Raw genomic sequence first — 24,119 nt, forward strand, 5'->3', positions numbered from 1 at the left:
TGCCACATTACCCGCTGACACCAAGACCTGCAGCCCGGCACCAGCGTCGCAGATTGCGCCTCAGGCTGACGATTCGTCGGCAGACATGGACTTCATGGCGTCCCCGGTAGACGACACTCCATCCCCGGAAATCGGCTGGAGCACCATCGGTGCCAGCCGTAAGCCTGCTTCCGCCACCCGACCCCGCTCCGAGCTCATCACTGTTGGAATACAACTCCCTCCTGGTACCCTCAATCCCAAGCTGCCTCTCTACGACGTACTCGCCGCAGTCACCTGAGCTGCACAACTTTCCTCCAAGACTAGTGCAGACATCACCCTTCAGGCCAAGCCAGCCCAAAGCCTTGTGTTTTTAAAAACTCATTCTCCTCTCACCGCCCACCTCCTACTTTCGATCACGCACCTTCACCTTCACGGTAAGCCTGTCAGCATCAACACTTATTCCCCCCATCCTCCCATCTCATGCCTCGGCGTCATCCATAACGTCGGTGGCCACTTCGCTCCTGATGAGCTCATGCATGATCTAGAGTCTTTTAAAACAGATATTCTCGCTGCTCGCATGATGGGATCCACTCAATCAGTGCTCATTGCGTTCGCTGGTACCGTCATCCCCCACTTTGTTTATTTCAAACGCGTTGCCTTCTGATGCCGTCCTCATAAACCTAAGCCTCCCACCTGCCCCCCTTGTCTCACTCTAGGCCACCGCGCCCACCAATGCCCCCAGCACAGCGTTCCGGCCAAGTGCCGTCGCTGTGCTGCTCCTCTACCCGCTGACCCTTCCGCTCATGTGTGTGCCCAGCCCTGGTGCGTTCATTGCAAGGTGAACACCCACCCCTCCCTCGACCCCACTTGCCCCTTTCTCCTTGCTAAAAAACGCGAGTGTGCTAAAACTGCATACCTCCGACGCCTAGCTTTGCGCCGGGCCACTCAACCCACCACCCCCTCCTCCTTCTCTAATCATGAATCTCCATCAGCTCCGATCACGTCACCACCAGGCTCCTACGCCGCCATAGTTAAAGGATCCTCGGTGCCAGCGTCCCTCTCTTCCACTAAACCACCCTCTCCATCCTTGACTGACGAGAGACGCTCCTTCGACCTCCGGCTGGCAATGCTGGAACGCCAGCAGCGAGAGCAGCAGCGCATTTCCCACAATCTACAACAGCAGATACATGCCTTGACTCAAACCCTCCAGACAACCACCTCCTCTCTTACCTCCCAGCTTAGCAAGCTAAATGAGCACCTTGCCACGTTCACCACTCCTTCCTCCAGCGCCCAGGTCGCCCCTTTGGCTGACCTTGTAGAAACCACCACACAGGCCCATCACACTCGCTTGGTTCAGCTGGAAACTTCGGTTCTCCAGATCCTTACCAACCTCCAAGCACAATCCAAACAATTAGAATCCTTCACTTCTACGCTCCAATCCCTGCATGAGTCACTGCCCCCAGCCAAAAAGAAGGAACGCGTACCATCGCGTTCCTCTCCACTATCATAATGGCGTTTGGCGAGGACCTCGAGATTGTGCAGTGGAACTGCCGAAATCTTTGCCACAATAAGACCCCCCTCTACCAGTATCTACTCACCCGCCCCTCTCCGCCTCATTTTCTCCTTCTCCAGGAGACCCGGACGGCCCGCATTGTCCCAGGCTACCGCGCCTACCATGCCACTACGGCCACACCACTTGCGTCTATTTATGTACGCAGTGACGTGCTCGTCGAGCAAATTGACATCCCCTCCACCCTCCTTAAATATTTAGTTGGTGTGGTTTATTACCACCCTTTTTCCCGCATCTCACTCGTCCTTTTGTCTTTTTATAACCCCCCTGTCACTACCTCTTTATTCTCTGCTCTGGGTAAATTCCTTCACTCTCTTCCTTCTACCTCCCATATCCTCTTTTGTGGTGACTTTAATTCCCCTCACACATTCTGGGGCTACCCACAAACCCTCAAACCCGGCCGCCTCCTCCATTGTCTGTCCCAGGAACGCCACCTCACCCGTCTTAATACTCCTGGCTCTCCTACTCGAGCGGGCACTGCCTCACAACGCCCCACGACACCCGACCTCACTTTCTCTCGGGGTTCACTTTCCTTTCACTGGCAGGTGACAGCCGAAACTCTTCTAAGTGACCCCTTTCTCATCCATATCACCGCTTCTCTTTCCCAAATCCCTCGCTGTCATCCGGTTATTCACACTGACTGGCATGCTTTTTGCACTAATCTCGCCACCGACTCCTTTCAATCCTACGACGACTGGACGTCGCGCATCTCTGCAGCGCTCACGTCCAGTAGCCGTCGCGTTCGCTCTCGTTACCCAATCCAAGACGCAGATCCTCACCTTCTCCGTTTATGGCGTCGCCGTAAACGTCTTCAACGCTCCTTTCGCTCCCAACCACAGAATGCCCAACTTTCCTCCCGGATCACTGCTCTGCGGGCCGAGATCGTCGCCCACTGCGCCTCCCTCGAGCTCTCTCGTTGGAGTGCTCTTTGTGATGGCCTTGATTCTTCTTTGCACTCGCGATCCGCATGGTCTCTCTTTAAATCCCTCCTTGGCACTAAGCCTGCCCTTGCTCCCACTCTAGCTAAAGCCCTCACTCAGGGGACTCCCTCCGAAGTTTTTGATCAACTCGCCTCTCTCTACCTCCCGTCCCCTCTGGCACCCTCCTACCCGGTGTACTCAGGTGGACCTAACCCCCATCTGGACCAATGCTTCACTCTCCGGGAGCTCGAATCTGCTCTGGCTGCTAATGCTACACGCTCGGCTCCCGGTGAGGATGCCATTACATACACCACACTACGTAATCTTCCTGACTGCGCCAAAGAATTCCTCCTCCAAACCTACAATGGGGCCTGGCAGAGCGGCTGCTTGCCGAGCTCCTGGACATCCTCCCTTATTTCTATGATTCCAAAGCCGGGCAAACCTCCCTCTCTCTCTAACCTCCGCCCAATCTCCCTGACGTCGTGCGTTGTTAAGACCCTTGAGCGAATGGCTCTGACTCGCCTCTCTGATTTTTTTGAGGCACGGGAGTTCTTCCCCCATTCTCTCATTGGCTTCCGACGCCGCGTCTGTGCACAGGACATGTTTCTGATTCTCCAGCAAACGTTTCTGTCCCCTACACCCACTCAAATTTACGCACTTGTGACCGTCGATGTTCGCAAGGCCTTTGACGGTGTTTGCCACGATCACATCCTTTCTCAACTCGCCTCTTTGGATTGTGGCTCCCGCATGTACTCCTATATCCGCTCATTCCTCTCTAAACGTGTGGCTCGCTTTCGAGTAGATACCCACTTGTCTAACCCACACCACCTCACCCGTGGCACTCCTCAAGGTGCTGTTCTCTCTCCTACCCTTTTCAATCTCGCTATGGCCCCTCTCGCCTCCCAGCTAGCTGAAATTCCCGACCTGCATCATATATTTTACGCCGATGACATCACACTCTGGTGTTCATCTGGCTCTCCCGGTCACGTACAGGACACCCTGCAACGTGGCCTAGATCTCATCGACTCCTTTCTAACCACCGCTGGCCTCTCTCCTGCTCCTGAGAAATCCGAGCTTCTCCTTCTCAACCATTCCTCCTACCAGCGCTCACACAACCACTTCGTCTCTCTCCACTTTTCTGGCTCTCCCATTCCTGTCGTCACACAGTGCAAAGTTCTTGGCTTCCCTTTGCATGCGACTAAGAATGTGCAAGCCCTCCACCACGCTGTCACCACCTGCCACTCTGTAACTCACCTCCTGCGGCGCGTGGTCACTCGACGCTCAGGTCTCCACGAGGCTCACGCGTGCCGAGTTGCCCACGCGCTGGCCCTCAACAAGGTCTTGTACTTTGCACCCTACGCTTCCTTCACTCAGACTCAACTTAACGCTCTCGAGACTGCCCTTGTGGGCCTCTACGAGGCAGCTCTCAACCTCCCTATCACTACCTCTACCACTAAGCTCTTTGCCACAGGCCTCTTCCATCCTCTTCGTTCTCTCCATCGTGACTCGCAGCTTGCCCGGCTTTCCCTTACCCGTCAGGGTCAGTGGTTATTGACTCAAGCGGGTATCTCGCCCATTCCAATCTCCTCGTTTACCTCTCCTATTCCCACCCCCGCCCCCAATCTTCGTATCCTTCCCCTCCCGACCAACATGTCCCCCGTCCTGCACGCCGGACGTCGTCATGCGGCCGCGCAGCACCATTCCCCTCTCTTTGATACCCAGGGTGTAGCTTACACGGATGCCTCTTTCGTGGCTCCTTGAGGTTCCTGCGGCTACGCCCTGTACCATCCACACCTCCCTGCTCCTGAAACCCACACCAGCGGGCCGTATCTACACCCTTCAGACGCATTGTCCCTCGAGGTTCTCGCCATTGCGCATGCCCTCCAGTCATTTGCCCTCCTTCCGTCTCTCCAAGAGTACACAGTCTATTCAGACTCACAAGCCGCTATACACCACATACAGAAACGCACCCTGACCCCTTCTCTCCAACAGGAGGTCGAACGAGCGGTCTCCGCACTGCAGCCTTCCATCGTTTTCCTCCGCTGGGTCCCTGGGCATTCAGGGATTGACGGCAATGAGCTGGCCCATCAGCTCGCCCGCGACACACTTTTCCGGGCACCGTTGATCCCCTGGCCCAAGCCCTCGGAGAACGGTGGGAGACTCACCCTTCGCCGCACCATAAAAGAGGTCTACCTTGAGCTCCGCCTCAACAAACGCCTTTACCCTCCCCCTCATCTATCACTCACGGTGCCGGAGTCTCGCCTTCTTCGGCACATTCAGATGACTGCAGTTATCACCCCGTCCCGCCTCTTCCTCTATCGCTATCGATCGGACCCTTCCTGTCCCAACTGCCCCTGTATCTATGCGGACCTGGCCCATTGCCTCTTCTATTGCCCGGCTGCTCAGCAGTCGGGTTCCTTCCCCCCACCCTCTCTATCCATCACCACCTGGCTGGACTGGCTTGGCGCTGAAGGGGAAGAAGAACAGCGGCTTCTGGTCGCCCAGGCGGTCGAAATGCTCGGCCTATAAATTTTGGTAGAATAAAAGTCTTTTACTACTACTACTACTAATTGTGTTTGAACAATGCACGGTGCGAAAGTTCTAAAACATCGCAAAAGTTAAGAGCAGTGCGCCACTTTTACAGCCAAACACTTGCATTAATCTAGGAGCGAGATTGATTCAGCGTTGCAGTTGAACAAAAATGTTGCATACAATGTGTCGCGCCTTTTGAACCGCTTTTTCATTCACCGCGGCTGAACTCGTCATGTTTCGCTCTCGTTATAGGCGATCAGCCGGACTTACCATAAGTTCATTTGTACTAAAGACGTCGAAGGGAATAACATGTAAATATCAAGTTATGGTCGCACACCGAAACCTAAGTGGGCGCTAGTAGCAAAATGTGGTGCTTTGCCCCACTCTACCCTACTTCGCACATGGGAGGCAACGAGCGACGCGGAAGCGCGCAGCTGTGGCGCCGAATTCTTTCACTCCGCTACACGGCGGACTGCGTTCGGTGCATAGGAGGGATCGGAGTTCCCTTCGACGGCTCCTCGCTTCGCAGCCGCTGGCGTTTGGAGTCTTCTTTTGGATGGCCGTCCAGGGTCTGCTTGCCTAACCCCCATGTAGCTGTGATGGGTGTGGTGCAAGTGCCGCCTCCTGCTGGCTGGCCCGCTTGCGAACGATTCCCCCATCCCCCCCCCCCCCCCGCCGCCCCACACGCGCATACAGGAAAAGAAAGTCACTCTGCACTGGGGACGGTGACAGTGTCAAACTGTTGGGTATAAGCAGATCTTACTCTCTAAAAATGAAAAGAGGCAAGTTAAAGAGGAGGTGAAAACCGCATTTATTTATTTATTTATTTATTTATTTATTTATTTATTTATTTATTTATTTATTTATTTATTTATTTATTTATTTATTTATTTATTTATTTATTTATTTATTTATTTATTTATTTATCTATACGTACCGATGCTCTATTGGGCTATTGCAGGGGTGGGTGTGAACAAAACAATGTAGAAAAACATGGAGCACAACAATGGCAAACATCCGAAACAGCATGAGTGAAATGCAAAAAAAAACGGCAAAACTACTCAATAGCCGCTAAAAACAGCTTTAAAGGGAGAGAGCGAGTAGAACCGTTTAAAGAATTGCAAGATTCAATTACACAAGGAAAGAAACTGTATTTAAAAGTGTCCGTGCGGGCAAAATAAGGCGTGATGACTGTGGTGACTTCTGGCTTTAAATGGTATAGCAGGGATTAGGTAATCATTTGCAGAGGTCTGACAGGAAGTGTTAATAATGCAATACAGAAATTTTAGACTCAGTCCTTCGTCGAGATGAGAGTGGTGGCATTCTCACTGATGAAAGTGCTGTGGAAGGCGAAAAATCCCTACCAAACCTGTGGCATATGAAGCGAACGGCTTTCTTCTGCACTGCCTCGATTTGGTTAATTTCGCGTTTTTTGTGCGGGTTCCAGACATGGGAGGCGTATTCAAGTAGTGGATGGATTAGTGATTTAAACACTAGTAGTTCCGTATCTCTAGGAGCGGTTTTTATTGTGCGACAGAGGTATCCTAACTTTTTAAGTGAATTTGAGGTTATGAAATCTATATGTTTGGACCATGACATATTGGGTGTGAAAATAAGACCAAGGTATTTGTATTGACTCACACTCTGGATGGGGGTATTGCTAATTTTGAAAGTAAACACGGAAGGTGCCGTTCTATTAGTGAAAGCCATAACAGCGGTTTTGCGTATGTGAATAGTCAATTGCCAAGTGAATAGTCAATTGCACACCAAGAGCTAAATTCTGAGAATGAATTCTGAAGGTGTAAGTGATCATCAAGGCAGGAAACTTTGTCATATAACACACAGTCATCAGCATAAAAACGTACGTTACAGGTTACAGCATACAAACGTAGGTTACGTAGGTAGGTATCTGAATAAAGGCAAGACGCGCTAAACAGTAGTTTGGTTAAGTAATAGTGAGTAAACTTTTAACTCTTGCTGTTATTTCTATATATTTAGAGCGTGTATCCCCAGTATGCATTATGAAGTTCAGTTTATAGAACTTCGATGGGGCCGAAATAGCGAGAAATTAGCTGTTCCGACAAGCCTTCCTGTCGAACAGGTGTCAGCACCGAAACCTGTTCGCCGGGATTTTAGAAGGCTTGCCTGTGCCGAAGGCTGTACAGGCGCGAATCTTGCTGTTATTGCTGGACGATGTGGAGGCGTGCTAGTCGACAAGCCTGCTCGGCGTCTTGGGCGAACTGCTTAGCGTCGGCCGTCAGTTGGTCATCAGTTGTGCGTAGAAAATTGTCTGACCTTCTCTGTCGTAGGGGAGGCGAAACGATATGAAATGTGTCTCTCAGACCACCGCATTACAGCCAAATATCAGATACGGCGGCACCATGTCCCAAGTCTTGTATTGTACATCGACATACATCGCAAGCATGTCCACCATGGTCTTGTTGAGCCGTTTTGTGAGCCAACTTGCCTTTGTGTGGTAAGCAGTAATTTTGCGGTGGGGACTACCACTGAGCTGAAAAAAATCGGCCATCTTCGGCGAAGCAACGCTGTTCTTCTGCCGATAATGGCGTAGGTCGGGGGGCCCTGCTCAAGCACGACTGGCTCACCAAGAAATCTGCAACCTCGGACGCTGTGCCACGAAGTAAGGCCTTGGCCTCAGCCTGTCGAGTGGAATAGCCAGTGGAAATGATGATGCACCGGTTGCCTCACGAGGACAAATGCAAAGGGCCGAGAAGGTCATGTCGACCTGTTCGAACAGAGCAAGCGGTGGTTCCATAGGTTGCAGGAGTCCCTGAGGCATGAAGGACGGGCCCTTATGGGGCTGACATTGCCGACAACTCTGGACATTGCGTCTAACAACAGTGGCGAGGTTAGGCCTGTAGAAAAACTGGCGTATTCGGGCAAGCGTGTTCGAGCACCCCAAGTGGCCAGTAGTTGGTTTATCATTGGCACGCAGAAAAGGATATCCTCTCGATGAGTTTTGGGGACGACGAGGATGTAAGCCCGAGAATTTGAAACAGGGTTCTTCTTATACAGCATGCCTCGTTTCATGTGAAATGACTACAGGTGTCGAGAGAAACATTTAGATGTGGGGGCTGGTTGAACATCTAAATAATAGATCTGGCGTCACAACTCTGAATCTGCGCGGTGCTGGATTGAAGAATCAGAAAAATGAATGGCCCCAGCGGAACTGCAAGTCGTCGTCCGTGTCGGGGATAATTAGTTCGACAGGCCCACGAGTGAGTAAGTCGGCGTATTCATGGTTATGTCCGGTTATTATAGAAAATGGTGAGGTCCAACACCTGCAGGCGAAAGCTCCACCATGACAGGCGTCCAGATGGGCTACGCAGGTTGGATAACCAACAGAAGGAGTGGCCATTTTCACCATGGTCAGTGACCATTTTCGAAGGGCGACTATGTAGATAATGGAAACAGCTCGCAGGGGATAAAATAATGGCGAGGGATACTTTTGCTCTAGCAGTATAATTATTGTCGGCTCGCGACCGAGTGGAGCTTGTATAAGTGATGACTCGTTCAGTGCCATATTGTTGTTGCACAAGAATCACATCGAGGCCGATGTTGCTGGCCTTGGTGTGTATTTCAGGGCAAACCTGCTCATCAAAATGGGCAAAAATGAGCGGCGTTTTTAGACAGAAGCGAAGCTCGGCTGAAGCCGCGTCTTGCTCTTGGGTCCAATCAAAAAGTGGGGCGACGCGGGTTAGGCGGGTCAGTGGCTCAGCGATATCAGCGAAATTTTCGATAAAACGCCTATAGTAGGTACAAAAGTCCCAGGATGCGCCGTAAAGCTTTCTTGTCTCCTGGGGCTGGAAATTTTTCAACCGCTGCAACCTAATCGGCGTCCGGCTTCACGCCGGCGGCCATGAGGACATGGCCGAGAAGTTTGAGCTCCTGGTAGCTGAAGTGGCAGTTTCGTGGTTTCAGTGTCAGGTTAGCTTAACGAAGCGCTTCGATGACTGCCCGCAAGCGTTTGAGATGTTCAGTAAATGAGTCTGCAGAAACCACCACGCCATAAAGATAGACTAGGCAACACCGCCATTTAGGACCGAAGAAAACAGTATCCATCACCACCTGAAATGTTGCAGTTCCAAGCAGGTATGAAGAACACTGTACATGAAGGACCCCGGATTATTTCATCACCTCAGCTTCTTTCACGTCCTCTCACGTTGCTCTACACGCCGACGGTTTGGCATTTCTCCTCCGTAAAAATGCGGTCGCATTGGTCGGCATTAGATATCACGACCTAGGCCTTTGTGGCTGAGGTACTGATATGAGAAAGCTTACCTCAGCAGGGAAGCTGTCTGCTTATTGTATGTTTTCGATATGATTATTCACAATATTTTATTTCCCAAACTTGAAGCTTATGGCATAACTGGTCCCGCCCTAGCCTTTTTAAAAACTTATTTATTAGATAGACATAAAGTGGTGTTTGTGGCTAATGCATTTTCTGATTTTAAGGTTACTAACATAGGTGTCCCTACATTAATGATCTTCCTGACGCACTTACTGACACTGATTGTGTATTATACGCGGATGACACTACAATTTCTTCTTGTGATAAATGTATAATCTCGCTATCTGCGAAATTAAATGCCTCTTTGGTTAGCATTATTTCCTGGTGCCATGATAATTACCTAATTATTAACCCTGTTAAAACTAAGTTTATGCTTTTTCGAACTAAACAAAGAATCACCGCACGCTTGCCTTCATTATAGCTTGGTCATACTTCTATTTCCCCTTGCGACAACGTGACTTTCCTCGGCATTCAAATCGATTCTCAACTTCAATTTCATCATCATTTGCACCGTGTGAAGAAAACACTGCACTTGGAATTCGTGCATTAATAAAGGCTCGTCATTTTTTTCCATCGCCGGCACTCTTATCACTTTACTTTGGTTTTATTCACGCTTACATTAATTACGGCACTGTAATATGGAGGAACACTTACAACTCTCATTTGCACTCGAACCAGCACATTCAAAACCAGGCTATTCGTATTATTACCCGCAGTTCATACCTTGTTACTGCTATCCCTTTGCTTCGTCAATATAATATCTTATCCGTTAAAAATTTATTTGATTACAACCTAGCCATCATGTTTTTTAGATTAATGAACAACGAACTTTCTTTTGAATTTACTGACAAATGTTTTTTTGAAAAATTGTAACCCTACGAGATTTGCGGCTCAAAATAATTTCTTGCTTCCCGAAGTTTTTACTAATTATGGATAATTGTCATTGTCATTTTGCATGCATTTCCCAGTGGAATAATTTACCCCTGAGTTTAAAATCGCCTATATCTTTGTCTATGTTTAAATCGAATTTAAAAAGTTTTCTTTTGCAGCAAAATATGGAGTGAACTGCTTTTATTCACTTTAGAAAATTCTTGTAGTTAATTATTTGCTAGAAATTTCTACATTGTTTTTGTGGTTTCACAACTGTATCCTTGTGTGCTCAATTGTTTCTTTATATGTCTTTTCACAACGCTGTATTTTGTACAATATTATTTATAGTGGGTTGTTACTCTTGTTTTGCTTGTCTGTTTGTTTTTCGCCCAGCTAATCTATTTCATTCTCTTTATATAAATATTACTTATTTAAATTACCATTGTTATTACTTCTAATTGTACCTGTCTGTGATGCTGCTTGTTTTTTATTCAAGTTAGTATTAATCTACAGGGGGTACCGTGACAGTCGCTTAACTTTGGGACCCTCGCCTATATACTGAATCTGTGTAACGAAATTGTACCTAATAAATTCTTATCTTATCTTATCTTAAAAAAAATAATTCGATAGCGGCCATGATGCGGGGACACCTGGGCAAATTTTTTTTTTAAATATACCTCACTGACCAATACATTGTTTGGATAAAAAAACTACCCACTACGCTTTCGGTTCATGTGCAGCGATGAGTGCTTGGAAAGTTTTACCATGCGTTTCAGAACTGGCAAATTTGCGGCTCCAACATTAGTTTTATATCGTGCTTCTCCTGCAGCATTCGTGCATTATTAAAAGTCAGTGTTCTGCTACAGCGACTGTGCGACTCTAGAAGGAGCTGATGAACGAATAATGTCAGTCACGCAGTGGTGACTGCAGTCCGCCGAACAGGAAAACAGCGAGAATGTCTTCTAAACTAAACTCTTTACTTATGCTGACTTGCGCCCGCAAAGAACTGAATCCCCCGGCGGCAGCGTAAACACAAGCGTGCTCGGCGGTCGTCGGACAGAATACCCGCCGCTCTCGGCCATGCTCTTTTTAAAGCTGATAGCAAACTTTCGAGATAAAGCTTGGGACGTTAATAGAACATTCTTGCACAGCGTAGAATCGGCTCCGTCTGGATGCGATCAATCGAGAGAAATCTAGGTGCGTTTTGCGTTACAAACGAAGCGATAAAGCGGCGTGTCGACAGCCTTGAAGAATGAACAAACAAACACAACAAAGATTCGCGGCAATATTCAGAAAAATTTTCTCAATATGAACGGGACTCTTCGAACGGAACCAAGTTTTCAAAATGCAACCTTCAACGGAGTACAGGTGTAGCCCGTCGTCGTTGATCACTGTCACCAAAAATTCAAATGGGGTTTCTCTCAGAAAAACACACGCCTCAAAACATCCCAAAGAGTACAACTATCGGCCTCTTGGAATTTGTGAGAATCCACTAGCGGAGGAACTATCCGGTGTTTTTTGCAGTTACAAGAATCTCTTCGGCTTTGATACATACGCATTTGTCTTCCACAGTTATATACATGGCCCCCAGGGCACCACCAGAAACAACTGAGGGTGGTGAACACATTCGTAGTAGCCTTACTTATATTTTAAACTTCCTCCACTTGTAGTAATGAACGGTATCAATAGTTTGTTTAACCTCTCTTTGCTTTTTTTTTTTCAGGCAGTTTGGCCTCAGTAAAGATAAAGAAACTGGTTGTTTAGACACAACTGAATGCCTTCGAACAGTTTTACGAGCTAGCTGTACTTTACTGACGAGTTGAAAGAAGGCAACGACCTGAAACAAGTGCAACGACGTACAGCTGCGCCTTGCTAACCACGGCTTACTTCAGTTCCAGACTTGTAATTTTTAGCCCATTGTCGACTGAAAGCACACAGAGGTAATTCAGTCGCGTCAACAGGCTACTGAAGGTCAGGCAGCTTTGAGCCGAGCATATGCAAAATGCCGCGGCCGCATTCTGTGGAGATCTTGTCCTCACTGCAGCCTACACCTTTTTTTAAATATTCTCTGGGTTGTCTGCTTGAATGGCCGCGCTATCACCTGGGTGCGAAATAAGCGGCAGTACGGAATTCCACGTCAAGCCCATTTTAAATTTTTCTTCGGATTTTAAATTTTCTTCGGATGCAGCTAAACTTCCGGATTATCTCTGAGTGCTCCGTCATAAAATTTCCTTCAGATGAGGCTAGTGTTGTTAGTTGTCGAGTGTTTTAGTTTGGAGACAACACTTTGCAGGGGAATTCAGCGCGACAGACAAGCTCATACAGGAAGCATCACATCAGGAGAAGGCCCGTATCATCCTAGCGCGTACTTGTCTATTTCGCTGCAATGACCTAAATTGGCAAGATATTTCCAACTCGCCACTCTGTTCTTTTGAAATAACGTTCTTTCTTGATGTGGCAACTCGCAATAGCTTCAGCCGAACGCCTGGAACTGTTAGGGGTGAACACAAAAATTTGTTGTGTAAAGAGGCGGATCATACAATTATTGTGCACAGTCGCAATGTTTTTCTTAAACATTGCTCTCCTTTGGCCCTGTGTTTCTGAAACGAAGTCCGTGCTTAATCACCTTCGTCTTTGCTCAGGTGTTCTTCTGCTGGCACTGGCCGCATCGTTCTTACAGTTTCAAATTCATGAGGTAGATCATAATGACAAATTTGTTAAAGACTGACTCTGGGAAAGCCGGTACAAAGTCAATTAGCTCAAACAGTCTAGTTAAAAATTTTAAATTCGCTCGAAAAGGCTCTCATTTAAGCATTTCATTGTTGAAAATAGCCATGATTCTTTTGTGCTTGCTCAGTGGAGAATAATGTGCGAAGCTGAATATGCGCAAATGTTAAGGCAATAGCGTTTTTCACAGCGTCATTCCAAACAGCCGGTATGTTTCAGAAGAATGACGATTTGGGCCAGTTGGCGGAAGTTTGACATGAAAACAGCAGGCCAGCGCGAAACGGACGAAGGACAAAGGAAAAGGGTGCAAGGTTGTTGTTGTTGTTGCCTTGGTGGCATGGCACATACCCACGACGGGGTACAAGGTTCAGCGCTTGTAGTGCCTGCCCTTCTTCTTTGTCCTTCGTCGGGGCGCGCTGGTTTTTGTTTTCAACATCAGCCGGTATGTACTGAATTTAAGCTTGGCGTGGTACATGGCCTTCAACTTCCTGCAGCTGCACGCCGGGTTTGATATAGCCCGCAATGGCAGACTGCAAAAGAATGTCTACCCTCCGGCGTTCTTTATCTGACATGCGCAAACATTCACTCGCTTCAGCCTTCAACTACCACACAGTGCAGGCACCGCAGCTGGGTCTCCGTCTCTCGATCTCATGCTCAGCATCAGCAGAACCGTAGCCGCAGCGGGGTCGAATTTCACTCCCAACGTAAGCCACGGCAGCCCACGGCTCTAAAAGTTTGTCGTCCTTGTCTTCTTGTGTGACTCAAAATTGCTGGTGAGTACTTCGGAAGCTAGATTAGGCGTCAGCGGATGAGCAGCCCAGTTTCCGAAGTCGTTCGTTTTTGATAACACCACACACTTCGCCTCTGCACAAAAAATATCGCATACTACGGAGTACAAGTGCTATCAGTAGCAAAAAGTTTCTGGAGCGCACGTTCTGGAAAACAAGTCATTGTAGCTCGGTCTCGTGACCCATTCGCACAGTAATGTAACCAGCGGGTACAGCAGTCACGTCCTCTCATACCATGACGCACAACTGCGGAAGCATGATTAGGTGACTCTAACGAAATAACTTATTTTGAGCTCACTCGCGTCCGGTAAACATTGCATTTCGTTAGAAAACCACAAAGCTGATTCGCTACAGGCCACCGCCGCCGGATACCTATATACCGGCAAGCCGCGGTGGTGGCTCAGATGATATGGTGCTTGGCTGCTCACCCGAAAGACGCGGGTTCGATCCCGGCCGCGGCGGTCACATTTCGATGGAGGCGAAATGCTAAAGGCTGGTGTACTGGGCGCTGTCAGTGCAAGGTAAAGAACCCCAGGTGGTCGAAATTGCCGGAGCCCTTTACTACGGCGTCCCTCATAGCCTGAGTTGCTTTGGGAGGTTAAACCTCGTAAATAAACCTGTATACCGGCAGCAAAGTTCGATTTGGCGAAGTTCCCCTTTTTCAGGAGAGAATTTAGGAGAACCATTTGGTGAAATGAAAAGAGAATTTTAGAAAGTTTCGAAGAACCTCATCAGCTGAAATGTCACTTCTTCAATATTGCCGCAGTTTTCGAGGTGCTGCTCAGAAAAAAAGGCCTAAAAGAGGAATTTTTGGTCTGAGAGAATTTTCTGCTACGCTACGGAGTGACCTCTGCAGAGCTGCAATTGCGCCGCTCCAGCTCGGAGTGAAGAGGCGGGCAGAGCGGCCCCGGCGTAGGCAGGTTACGTAACATGGCCGTCATCGTGTGAGGTGTGCTAGCAGATATTGCTACATGTCTGTAAGGGCCACGCGGTTCGCTTTGATATGTCAGGAGGACCAGAATTCATTTCGCGTACCACGTCCCAAGTGAAATGATAAATTAAAAAAAACACAAAATGTTTATAACGGTCGCCTAGAAATAAAGTGGCTGTTTGGGCTTGTTGGTCAGTGATCATGGTTAAAGAATGCAGCGCGAAAAAACAAGGACAAACGAAGAAGTGGACAGGACTGGCACCAGTCCTGTCCACTTCTTCGTTTGTCCTTGTCTTTTCGCGCTGCATTCTTTAGCCTAGATATATTACACTTTACGTTATTTGTTTATTTATTTATGAATACTGTCAACCCTCATTTCATGGTTGTTAGAGGGAGGGACATTGAAGAAGAAAAAAATGCATATATACACAATAATGAAGACGCCTCTTCGAGCATACTATAACAGAGAGCCTAAAAACTCAACACAATTCACAGAGTGTACCGCCACCTGCTATACAAAAAGAGATATTTGACAGTCAGTTACGCGCACATCCACAGGAATCCCTTGCTCAGACAGAATTCCCTAGTGCAGTCAAGAATGCGGCTACGCTTGCATACTCAGCAACACGAGCAGGCAGTTTATTCCATTGCTCAATATCATCCAGAAAGAATGAGCAGTGAAAGACGTTAGTTCGGTTCAAGTATGGCCGAATTGCTTTGTGGTGGTTAAGGCGGGAGCTCGATCTCCCTGGAGGGTGCAGACACCTTTCTTTATTAATGTCAATTTCACCATGAATGATTTGGGAGAAGTAATTTTAATGTCTGCTTTTACGTCTTCTTTTAATGTCTCTAGACTGCATGATTTTAACATCTCCGTTGCCGAATCGGTTTTTCTATATTTTGAACAAATAAATCTCACCGCACGTCTCTGAACCTTTTCTATTTCTGTTGAACGAATCTTCTGGTGAGGAGACCACGGCACACACGCATATTCTAGGGAAGGCCATATCAGATTTTTTATAATAAAAGTTTGACGTCTTTCGTTGTTCTCCCGAACTTTCCTCTTAGAAAACACTCTCCTATGTGTCACCGCACACACATTTCAGGCATGATGGCGCCAACTTAGGTTTTTAGAAACTGATGCCCCTAGATAGTACTAACTTTAATCAAATCGTGACCTGCAATATTGTACTAAAAGAAATTATATTTCGTTTGCTAGTTATATGGGCAAATGTGGTATCATTGAAATTAATTTTCATTTCAGTTTTTCACATTAAAGTGCGAAAGCCTGCAAGTTTTGGTAATGTTAATCTGATCTCCTGCATATGTGATATGTGCATAAATCGGGCAGTCATCCGCAAACATTTTTAGTTTAACAGAATTTCCAACAGCAGCTACTACGTCATTGAAATAAACTAGAAACAGCAGTGGCCCCAGCATAGAACCCTGTGGCACACCAGAATACGCGTATACATCCAAAAAGCCAGACTCGCAATTGTGAACACGTACCGCCTGTTTGCGTTTAGCCAAGTACGCTTCTATCCATCTAAGGATGTCTCCATTAATGCCAGCCCTTCGCATTTTCAGTAGTAATTTGCCATGAGGAACCTTATCAAAGGCTTTTTCAAAATAAACACAAATAACATCAATCTGCCCCCGGTCATCTAGAGCTTTAGAAAAGCCATGTGTTGTCTCAATTAACTGTGTTTATGTTGAAAACCCTCAACGGAACCCATGCTGACATTCAAAAAGTAGTCCGTTTGTTTCTAAAAAAAAGGTGATATATTGCGCAATAACATGTTCCATAACCTTACAGCAGATTGAAGCAAGTGACACACGCCGATAGTCGTTCGTGAGTGTGCGATTGTCACTATTAAACACGGGTATAACAATGGCAGTGCGCCAGTCTTGCGGCAGATAATGAGTTACGAGAGATTTTAGGAATATCATTACCAAGTAGAAGGACGTCCATTCAGCACAGCTCTTCAGGAAGCATGTAGGTATTCAACCCGGACCGATAGCTTTCGTTTTGTCTAATTGTATAAGCTGCTGAAACACACCGCTCTAGGTAAAGCTGACAGCACGGATAGAAGTTTAACGAGAATGTGCTTCGTCGAACATATCTGGTGGAACAGCGCAATCGCGATGCAGGAGAGGAGACAGGCGTTCCGTCGTTCCGGACTGTTCCATCACGAATGAGTTACTTACACAAGCTGCTGTCCTGGCAAATATTACATTTCAACCGAACGCCAAGCCGTTAAGGGTTAACCACTTTACTAGTCATGATGATTCGCCTCTTTTCTGACGCTTTTTCACCAAATATTTTTGCAATGCCATGAAAACCATCTCTACGCATCTAAAGGCTATTTTTAATAATAATTATGGAATTTTCTGACCTGCCTTGTATATCAGAAGCCTAAATAAAAAAAAAACAAACTAAGTGCATATTTCAGGCAAACATTTAGCAGCCACTACACTTTATAATTTCCGAAGCTGGGAACTTCATGTTTTGTAATCTCGCATGGTGGCTTTCATGGAACTGACTTATTACCGCCGTTATTAGACTGCTACCTACCCCCTTATTTTCGTCATTCGCTTTTGAGCGGAAATATTCTTTCCTTCACTCTTTTCCCTTCACTCCCTTTCTTCCCCTCTCCACGTGTAGGATACCCGGGAGCGCACAGCGTTAACCTCCATGTCTTTAATTTCTGCTCTTTCACTTTCTTAAGTTTATTTTACATAATATTGTCACGTAGCAGTTGGTACAGGTAGCGCCGCGTCCAGACGGCAGAGGAACGCCAACACCGAGATGATGCCAGCGCACACCGAGACGGCCAGGATGGAACGTCGAGCTTCGTCTTCTTCAGCAGCGAACCGCGTGGCGCACGAGCTGCGTGCCGAACAGCCGCCGAGCGGCTATTGTTGTAGACGCGGCATTACCCTCCCTCTCGGAAAGAGCATCGGCCCGATGCTTTAACAAGAAAATAGGGAGAAAAAAAAGAACAGAGTAATGCACAGCACTTAGTCACTGAATGTCTCGCGAAAAATAGGGCTTCATCCGCACGACATGAGCAATCTCGGGTCTCTGCTGACGGCGAGTAGTCCGGGAAGCCCCATCCGGGAGAACTTCATAGGTTACGTCGCTTAGCTGACGGAGAACTCGGTAGGGGCCGAAATACTGCTTGAGCAGTTTTTCGGAAAGGCCACGGCGTCGAATGGGGGTCCATACCCACACTTTGTCGTCCGGGGCGAACGTCATCAGTCTGTGGCGGCGGTTGTAACGTCGGGCGTCACGGTCTTGTTGGTTCAGGATGCGTACTCTTGCAAGTTGTCGAGCTTTTTCTGCGCGAAGCGTGAACTCCTCGGCGCCAACGTCGGCGTCGCGGCCATCATGGGGCAGCATTGCTTCCAACATTGTCGACACTTCGCGGCCGTGCAACAGACAGAAGGGTGTCCTCCCCTTGGTTTCCTGTTGAGCCGTGTTATACGCGAAAGTAATATATGGCAGGATATTGTCCCAAGATCGATGCTCAACGTCAACATACATGGACAGCATGTCGACGAGAGTTTTGTTGAGGCGCTCGGTCAGGCCATTCGTCTGGGGATGGTAGGCGGTTGTTTTCCTGTGAGTAGTGCCACTCAGCCGCATGAGGGATTCCAAGAGTTTGGCAGTGAAAGCGGTGCCTCTATCCGTGATAATTAGTGCTGGAGCGCCATGCCGGAGGACGATGCGTTCCACGAAAAATTTCGCAGCCTCGGCTGCTGTGCTGCGCTGGAGGGCCTTGGTTTCAGCGTAGCGCGTAAGGTAATCAGTGGCGACGATAATCCACCGGTTTCCCGAAGATGAAGTTGGAAAAGGGCCGAGAAGGTCCATGCCAACTTGCTCAAACGGGAGTCTGGGCACTTGAACGGGATGTAAAAGTCCAGCTGGCTTCACAGGGGGTGTTTTTCGTCGTTGACAATTGCGGCACGTGCGCACATAGTGTCGTACAGTCGCCGCAAGCTTAGGCCAGTAATAGCTCTTTTTGATCCGAGCCAGAGTGCGGGCGTAGCCGAGGTGACCTGCGGTGGGCTCGTCGTGACACGCCTGCAAGATTTCTTCACGGAGATTCGCTGGAACGACGAGGAGGTAGTCGCTTCCGGTTTGAGAAAAGTTGGCTTTGTACAGCACGTTGTTGCGCAGACAAAAGGAGGACTGGGTTCTTGCGAAGGGCTGGGGAACCTCCGTGGTAGGTGCTTCCAGGAAGTCGATGAGAGGTTTCAGCGCCGGGTCCTCACGTTGCTGACTGTCTACGTCGCTGCGTCTACGGCTGCGATGAGAGGAAAGTCCGGTTCGTCGTCGTCGCGCGGAGCCTCGACTGGATATCTGGACAAGCAGTCGGCATCGTTGTGCTGGCGCCCTGATTTATACACGATGGACATGTCAAACTCCTGAAGGCGTAAGCTCCAACGCGCAAGGCGGCCACAGGGATCCCGTAAGTTCGTCAACCAGCAGAGAGAGTGGTGGTCGGTTACAACTTGAAAATGTCGGCCGTACAGGTAAGGTCGAAATTTTGTCACAGCCCATACCACGGCAAGGCATTCTTTTCGGTCGTGGAATAATTAGATTCAGCACGAGACAGAGTGCGGCTGGCGTATGCGATTACGCGCTCAGCGCCATCCTGCCACTGGACGAGTACAGCACCGAGACCCACGTTGCTGGCATATGTGTGGACGAGAGTCTCCGCACGAGAATCGAAATGACCAAGGACAGGCGTGGCTTGCAAGCGTCGCCGTAATTCATCAAATGCCTGCTGCTGCTGTTCTGTCCACGTGAATGGGACGTCCTCTCTTGTAAGATGCGTCAACGGTGCAGCAAGTCGGGAAAAGTTGGCAATGAACCGCCGGTAATACGCGCAAAGGCCCAAAAAACGCCGGACCGTTTTCTTGTCCGAAGGAGTGGGAAAGTTGGCGACGGCAGCTGTTTTAGCAGGATCCGGCCGGACTCCACGATGGCTGACGACATGGCCCAGGAAAAGGAGCTCCTCATAACCAAAGTGGCATTTCTCGGGCTTCGTCAGGCCGGCAGATCGTATAGCCTGTAGCACGGTCAAGAGGCGCTGGAGGTGTTCTTCGAACGTTGGCAAAAATACAACAACGTCGTCCAGATATACCAAGCACGTCTGCCATTTCAGTCCCGACAAAACAGCGTCCATCATTCTCTGAAATGTTGCCGGAGCTGAACACAAACCGAAAGGAAAGACCTTGAACTCATAAAGGCCATCCGGCGTCACGAACGCTGTCTTCTCGCGATCCCGCTCGTCAACTTCGATCTGCCACTAACCACTTTTTAAGTCCAGCGAAGAAAAGTAGCGCGCGTGCCGCAACCGGTCAAGAGAGTCGTCAATGCGTGGTAACGGGTAGACGTCTTTCTTGGTAACCTGGTTAAGCTTCCGGTAGTCAACGCAAAATCGCATACTACCATCATTCTTCTTAACCAAAACCACAGGCGAAGCCCACGGGCTCCTCGACGGCTGAATAACACCATCCTGCAGCATCTCTTTGACTTGTTCAGCTATGGCTTCACGCTCCCGCAGTGAGACACGGTATGGGTTTTGTCGAATTGGTCGAGTACTGTAGTCCGTAATGATGCGGTGCTTAGCGAGAGGCGTCTGCTTGACTGCCGACGTAGACGAGAAACAGTCTTGGAACTGATGCAGTAGGCCGACTAGGCTCTCCCTATCGGCTGGGGGTAAGCCTGGGTTCACGTCGAGGATCAGCTGAGGTGTGCAAGAATTGGACGTTTCGCTCTGGAGGGCAAGGCAGTCGTTAATTTCGGCGATGCCCTCGAAGTATGCGATCGCAGTGCCCTTGGCGATGTGTTGCCGTTCGGTCCCTAAATTCGTTAGAAGGACATCTGCCAGGCCGTTCCGTAGCGTGACGATACCTGTGGCGATGCAGACCCCATGAGAGAGCACAAGCGCAGTGTTCTGTTCTGCTACGCCATCAGCACTGCACCGGTCGTCACAAATGACGGTAACGAGGGCACAGGATCGCGGAGGCACGGTCACATCGGCGTCGATTATACGCAGGGCCACTCTGCGTGGTTCGGTGTCGGCTGAAATCGTTCCAGGCGTCGAAAATGTTACGAGACGATCATGAAGGTTTATGATGGCACCATGCTCGCGCAAGAAGTCCATTCCGAGGATCAGGTCTTTGCAGCAGTGCGGCAGAACAACAAAAGTGCCAACAAAAGCAGAATTGGCAATGGTGACTCGAGCAGTGCATCTTCCGACAGGCGTCATGAGGTGACCGCCAGCAGTACGAATTTGAGGTCCATCCCAGGCTGTCTTTACCTTGCTGAGGCGATCTGCGAGGTGTTTGCTTATTATCGAAAAGTCCGCGCCTGTATCGACTAAAGCAGTCACTGGGTGCCCGTCAACGTGAATGCGGAGGTCGGCGCTAACTGCATCGGTGTCAGGGAAACTCGGGTTCACAGAATCGGGCTGCGGCGGCATCGGGATCTCGGCATCGCGCTCCGGCGGCGTTCGTGGGTCTTCGTTATATCCGCTGTCAGCAACCTTCCCCCCTGAGGTCGCCGCTTTCAGTTTCCCCGGCGCGGGCTTGGAGACCGGCCCCGCAGTCCATCTGAGAAAGCCTGGCGGCTGGGCGACGTGATGCGTGCGGGTGACGGAGATTGGGGTCGCCGGGTAGAGGTGGGGTCATGGGCAGCAAGGTACTCCTCTATTTCATGGGGTCGCTCACCGAAACGGGGACAGGGAGCGTCACGTGGGAAATCCCGGAGGCCGATTTCACGGTAGGGGCAACGGCGATACAGGTGGCCGGCTTCCCCGCAATGGTAACAGAGCGGCTGCTGATCAGAAGTGCGCCAAACAGCCGCCTTCCGGGCCGATGGACGCATGGCAGGTCCTCGCTGAGGCCGCTGGTAGAATGACGGTGGCGGAGCGGTTGGCGGCGGCGGGTGGTACGGCAAGCGTTGCACAGGTGGCAACTCGGAACGGAGAGCCGCGGCGTAGCTCATGGGGCGTGGCTCCGGCATGACTGGAGGAGGCGGTGAAAATGCTTGGCGAATCTCGCCGCGCACAACCTCGGTAAGAGTCGCCGCCGTCGGATCAGATGAGGCAAGGGTCAGTTTCTGCAGCTCTTCACGGACCACCGCGCGTATGAGCTCACGCAGCGACGCATTGGCGCTGGACACGCTCAAAGAAGCCGCACTGGCGCTTGGCTCACCGCACAAGGAGTCATTTCGGCGACATCGCTGATGCAAGGCCCGCTCAATGGCGGTCGCCTCTTTGATGAAGTCGGCTACCGTCTGCGGGGGATTCCGGACCAAACCAGCGAAGAGTTGGTCCTTCACACTTTGCAACAGGTGGCAGAGCTTCGCGGATTCCTCCATATCTGGGTCAGCGCGCCGACAAAGACGGGTCACGACCTCGGCGAACATGGCAACGGTCTCATTAGGCTTTTGGACGCGAGCGCCCAGGAGGCGCCGCGCACGATCCCGGCGGTCCGTGCTAGCAAAGGTGTCCCGGACCTGCTGGCGGAAGGTATCCCAGCTTTGGAGATCGGCCTCCCTGTTCTCGAACCAAATCTTGGCTCCGTCTTCGAGGGCGAAATACACGTTGCGCAGAAGCTGCGCAGAAGCTGGTTGAAATCGGCAACCCGCTCAAACTGGTCAAGCCAGTCTTCAACGTCTCCGAAAGTGACGCCATGGAAGCTGGCTGGCACCTGGGGTTGCTGGAGCGTCAAGTGTGAAGCGCTAGCCTGCGCCATGGTGGTATGCTCACCAGGTCGATGAGTGCGTGCCTCTTTTGGGAGGAGACCAAACTCTGGGACCAGTCCCAGGAGGCGGCGGCTGCTGCGGTGAACGGGCGTGCAGACAAGGGGTAGCTGGTCGGGACTCGATGAGCGGCTGTTTGAAGAGAAATTCGTTAAAACGTGTCTTAGTGCGCGCTGTTCCGGTGAAAATGTTTGAAGAGGTGCTGGACATGGGACGTCGGGCCCGCAACCTCCACCAGTGTCACGTAGCAGTTGGTACAGGTAGCGCCGCGTCCAGACGGCAGAGGAACGCCAACACCGAGATGATGCCAGCGCACACCGAGACGGCCGATGATGATGATGATGATGATGATGTCCTCGGGCTGAATGGCACATACCCACGGCGGGGGATTGGCCAGGGTGCATAGCAGAAACAAACGCACTCGTGTACAGGGAATGGAGTATAATTAAATCAAAAAGTTTGGGACGCAAAGCTAGAAATTGTACAAAACAAAAAATACGGAGAAAGAAAAGTTGTGAATTCACATTCTAGCAGAGGAATCTACCAGATGAAATTATATAATCGTGAATAGAATCGAACACTGGTTTCAGGATGGAACGTCGAGCTTCGTCTTCTTCAGCAGCGAACCGCATGGCGCACGAGCTGCGTGCCGAACAGCCGCCGAGCGGCTATTGTTGTAGACGCGGCAATATGATTGTTTCTGCTCTGAAGACAACCAAGTTGTCTTTCTGCTGTGTCGGTACCCTTGTAGTAGGCTGTCAACGCTGGTTTCAGTTAGGATTCGGAGGTTCACTGCAGCCTTTGTTCTGGAACGGCAGCGAGCTGCAGTAGGCACGTACAGCCCTAGAACTCTTTGTCCGTGTCTACAATGCCAACTAAACACTTTTATGTCTCGCCTTGGATCTTTTTTCCATGTTATCACTGCGGACCACTGTAACACTGTTTCTACCGGGTTTCATATTGCCAAGGAGTTAGCGCAGCTTGCTTTCCTATCATTCAAGTCCCATACACCGCTTGCCGCACTATGGAGTCGCCATGCACACAGGTCTGCCCTTTGAACTATTGTTGTAAGAGAGCTTGAGGAAGCGCCCCGTTGCCGTGTTATCACTGCGGACCACTGTAACACTGTTTCCACCGGGTTTCATATTGCCAAGGAGTGGCGCTGATGAACGAACGTGGGTGGCGCTGATGAACACTCTCAAGGTTAGGTTACTTGTAAACATAAATACCCCCGAAAACAGAAGATTTGACAACCGTCGCCGTAGCTCAGAGGTAGTGCACCGGACATGTAATTCGGAGGTCGTGGGTTCGGATCCCACCGGCGGCATGTGGTTGTTTTTTCTTCTGCTTTTCTAAGCGATAACATATTCCATAATGTTCTAAACTGATCAACACCACAAAATAAATCAATTAAAAATAAATCCCCTGTGCCCCTTGGTTTCTGTGGCTGTTGGCTTCTCTCATACAAATAAACTGTTATTTACAACACCTAGAGCCATTTCGCGCTATGACATGTGCCTCAATAGGGGCTTGCACAGGGTCTAGAGTATTCTAGCTGTGTGATTGAAAGCATTCACGATATAAGGCGAATTATTGTTCAACATTGCAATTATGTGCCATATCCCAAACAGGTAACCAATTCATTAGAAGTGTGTGGCGTTTGTGTGGGATGCTGTTCGTTTGCAGGGGCTTACATTTTTCTCCTATTTT

At 49.4% G+C, this 24,119-nt stretch overlaps 1 protein-coding gene across 1 annotated transcript in view; it reads left to right on the forward strand.

The window, feature by feature from the left end:
• Positions 1 to 387: 387 nt before the first annotated feature.
• LOC149325444 (sodium-coupled monocarboxylate transporter 2-like) overlaps positions 388 to 24,119 on the forward strand; it is a 79,002-nt gene continuing 55,270 nt past the window's right edge. The window contains exon 1 of the mRNA XM_089564286.1: positions 388 to 413. The gene's annotated coding sequence lies outside the window, so the exon portion shown is untranslated. The remainder of the gene's footprint in view (positions 414 to 24,119) is intronic.

The sequence above is a fragment of the Amblyomma mixtum genome, chromosome 10 (genome assembly GCF_055824585.1).
Source record: "Amblyomma mixtum isolate Tamu chromosome 10, ASM5582458v1, whole genome shotgun sequence".
Lineage (NCBI taxonomy): Eukaryota > Metazoa > Arthropoda > Arachnida > Ixodida > Ixodidae > Amblyomma > Amblyomma mixtum.